Below are 4,185 nucleotides of genomic sequence, written 5' to 3'. Positions count from 1 at the left end.
TGGGGTAGAAGCCAGTGAGAGTGGGAGGGAAGTGATGCCTTTTCCTGGTCTTAAAATCAAGAGTCAGACACGGTTAGAAGGGAAAAAGGGATTTTACCTTGGTATTTATTTTAAGGATCCTTGGGTGCACACGTCCAGGTCGAATGCACCTCAATGCATACAGCAATGCACACCCACCCACAATAGATCTGGTATAACATTATAGGTCTTACTAGTTACTAATCTATCAAAAATTCCCCAATGAGAGGCTCAAATTGAGCCCCCCTCCCCAAGGAACCTTCCCTTGGATGGTTCTATCTTAGTTTACAGAATGTGTTCTGGAGAGGACCTTGGGGTCTGGAGCACACTGATCCCTAACTATGAAGCTTCTGAAATGTTTAGTCTCCTAGTTTGACAAACAAGTCCAAGAATGCAGGCAAAAAGCATTAAGAATACAGAAGTTATAAAGAGGTATAAAAGGGGTATAAAAGAAAAGGCAAAAATCATCATGGCATCAGAAGGAGGGACCCTGTTTGTGCTGTGAGTCAGAATAAAAGCATCTCATTAGAGTGAGGCTTTTCAGGAAACAGAACTGCTGATTTATGGCCAGCTGTCTTTGAGCTTGGCTGAAGTCAGTCACGGAAGGTATTTCTGGGAAAACGGAACTTCCCAGGTTTGTGATACTTTGTTTCATAGCACATTTTGGTTTGCTTGTGTGCCGGGTTATTTTTTGCCAAAATCCATCTGTTACTTTGCAGAGCTGCTCTCCAAACTATTTTGCTACCTTCTGCAGAACTGACTGGATTAGAATTAAACATTATAAAAACGTATGAAGGTGACCATTTATCCTGTCCTTCCTGGTAACAGAACTTCGAGGGTGGCAACTGGCAGCAGAACAGCAATGACAAATCGCCGAGGGTAGCCCTGCCGCAGTCCTACGAATAATTTGTGCGGTAGTAAGTGGAGCTATCCTGCTTCAAAACATCTGCAAAGCTATGATGCAAGCCCAATAACTTGGACTGTTGTTTTGGGGTTTGAACTTGAGCCCATTTCACAACTCACCCTGTTCCTTCTTCTTTAGGTATTGCTACAGAATCCCAGTACAGACAGACTGTTGCCTGAAGTAAATATAAAGCTGTCGTGGCTCATGTTTTATCTTTCTAAGGTTAGAGATCAGGACAAACTGGGGCCAGAGAGAAGAAAATGAGGTTTCCTCCTTCCTTGTCTCACAGTAGACTTTTCTTGAATTGGTATTTTTTCCCCTTGCCTCATGCTTTTGCCCAAACCCTTTGCCCTACCATCCCCTGCACAACCACTATGCCCTTAGAGAAACTCTTTATCCCTGGCTCTCCTTTCACTCAGCACTACCCACTGCTGCAGCTTGGATTTTCCTTATGGAGATGCACAGATTCAAGAGGGGAGATGACACAGGGTGACTTGGGGATAGAGATCGGAGGCAAATTCCACTGCCTAGATACATTGCCTCTGTGATGCTCATGCTCATGCATTCGTATTTGAAAAGAAGCCTGCACTCATTAGGGTCTAACCACAGGGCAGCCAGGGGTTTCCCCAGAGCTGTTGGAGCTGCTGCAGCAAGGGGCTCTCTGTGGGCTGGAGCGGGGTGGGGCATTTTCAGGCTGGGGATAGGAGCAGTGGCGGCCTCAGCACGCTGAGACTGGTGCCCCACTGCCTGTGCCTGCTGTGGGCTGTGCCAAAGGCAACAGCAGCAGCCAATCCTGCCCAAGTCTCCCCAGCTCTGCCGGCTCATTCCTCCTACTGCTGTGCCGAAGATGTGTAGGCAGCTGCCTGCTGCCCCTGGGGCAGCATGGAAGCTGTGTAGTGCTGAGAGGTGGACTGGCTTCTGTTACCGCTCCAAGAAATTCCTCTAGTAATGGAAGGGCCCTGCAAATGGGCAAGTAGAATTGCATGGAGGTGTGTTGTATCCCAGCCTGGCTTTCTTTGCCTGTGTGGCTCACGTTCCCTCTGTATGGAAAGAGTTTCTTTGATGAGCTGGAGTAACCAAGGGGAAGTATCACTGTTTAGGGCAGTCTCTTGGCAGTGAGAAGTGTCTGGTTAGCACAGGAATGATGCAGAAAAGGGAGACCTCCTTTAAAGAGTGAGGGGAAATACTTTACGCTATTGTTCTGCTCAGGCAGACTTTCCCCATCTTCCTTTTTTCAAACACCAGCTTTCAAAACAGAAGCTATTTCGCTGTCTTCCCCCATCATCAAAACTCTTTGAAAATCTTCAGGGAAGCATATGCTTCATAAAATGATGAAACAAGATTAAAAACAGGGATCAGTAATTTTTTCTCGGGTATTTATTTGCCTTTTGTTTTTTGAGCTCTGAACTGTCCTTCCTGTTCTTTGTCCCACGGGTCTGCACAAATATGTAATGTCAGATGAGTGGCTGTGACGCAGGTCTGAGGCTAGAGAGGCTGAGATGTAGGAAAAACCTTCAGAATCTGACAGCAAAGGTCAACAATATCCAAGAGGCTACAGAGGGATGTGCTGGGGAGTGCTGTAGTTTTTTTATTCACTGATTTTGGTGACAATTGTCTTCTACAAAGCTCCTGGCTTGTAAAGATTCTCCTGTCCTATTCAACTCTGTGAGTTGATAAAGCCTCCTTAACAGGACTTGTAACAGATATGGGGTCAGAAGGGCCCAGCTGTTGAGGGACCAACATGTAATATGTGCATAGGAAATATTCCCTGGTATTCTGCAAGTTTTAAAAGAAGAAAATAAAGTACGAAAATGCAGTTGTGTTTTGGTTTCTGTTTCATCAAGCGATGAAGAACAGCATATTGAATGAGATAAATTGAACTGAAACATTATGACTCATCTGTCCCATGACTGAACTGTCAGAACAAGATATTTTGTATTTCTGGTTGAGTTGCCTACATGCTGATGATCTCACATCATGTTTTTCCTTGCCATATTCAAGTTTTCACTGAAATAACAAATATGACCAGAGCACTTAAGATGCAAAATGACTGTTGACCACTCAACAGTTTTTGTCTTTTCTTTGTTGTCCACAAATCTAGTTACCTAACCTGCTTTATTTATAGCCCCATCAGACCCCTGTAATTAATAATGCTTATTATTTACCCAGCAGACTCCTGAGCCAGACCTGAGCCAGTCTCTCCTTAATGCCAGGCCCTTGCAGTGCTGTTGGTTCCTGGTAGATGCCGTGGATTTGTTCTAGTTCAGGTGTAGCCCACACCCACATTCTGACAGGGCTCTGCTGACGCCTCCCAGCTGTGATTTTGTGCCAGCCCATTTTTGTGCCATGCCCTGCATGTGGGGAGCTGGTGCTGCAGGTGGTACTGAGCATGGCTCGTGCTGTGCATTGCAATGATCCACTCCCGTTGCACAGAGCAGATATCTGGGCAGTTTCCCAGGAAGGGACGGGCTCTTTCTGAGGGCAGCCACCATCCCATGACATGACCTTAAGTAAAGACATCCCACTCTGTGGTGGGAGGGCTAAAGTGTTATCTCAGCAGCCCAGCATGTAATTTTCATCCAGTCCCAGGACACTGCAGTGGCAGAAGGAGGCAGTTCCAGCTCCAGGTGTTTGGAAACTGAAAACCCTCAACATCCAGCCTTTTGTTGCCAGCTCACTCAGAGAATGTTAGCCTGTGGCTTGACAATATGATATGAAGCTGTCACAGCACAGCAAAAGCATCCCTTTCCTTATGATGTGGGAAATCCAGGTCAGCATGTCATGCTGCTGTTGCAGTACACAGGAGATGATGAAGTCTGAAAGACTGAAAGAGAACCTGACCTAGGAAATGCTATGTTCTTGTGTCTCAGGCTGTGTTAATTTTACACCCTTGTGTCATTCACTCATGTTGTTTGCATGATGGAGAGCATGTGAGTGAGAATCAATCAGGCAAATTTACTAATCTAAGAAATTATAGCTGTTGCATACTATATTGTCTCCAAATGGATGAAAGAAACTTATCCAGCACCAGTTTGATATGAATAAGCAGACACTTATTTATTCAGGCACTGGGAACATGGGGGAGAGCTCCTCTGAAAATGTGCTCCACTTAACCAACCAAACCCATCCATTTTATATACTTCTTCTGTTGAATCATTGGTACATAAGTTCTTTTACATACTATGCATACTATGCCCGCTCTTAAATTTAACCTTTGCATTGGTTGGTTCCAATTGTTAATAACTTCATCAATGTTCTTAGCC

Source organism: Corvus kubaryi, unplaced genomic scaffold (genome assembly GCF_017639235.1).
Source record: "Corvus kubaryi isolate FWS band 111438036 unplaced genomic scaffold, C.kubaryi_AGA036_p1.0 37260, whole genome shotgun sequence".
In the NCBI taxonomy this organism is placed as follows: Eukaryota; Metazoa; Chordata; class Aves; order Passeriformes; family Corvidae; genus Corvus; species Corvus kubaryi.
This window is presented reverse-complemented; position numbering follows the sequence as displayed.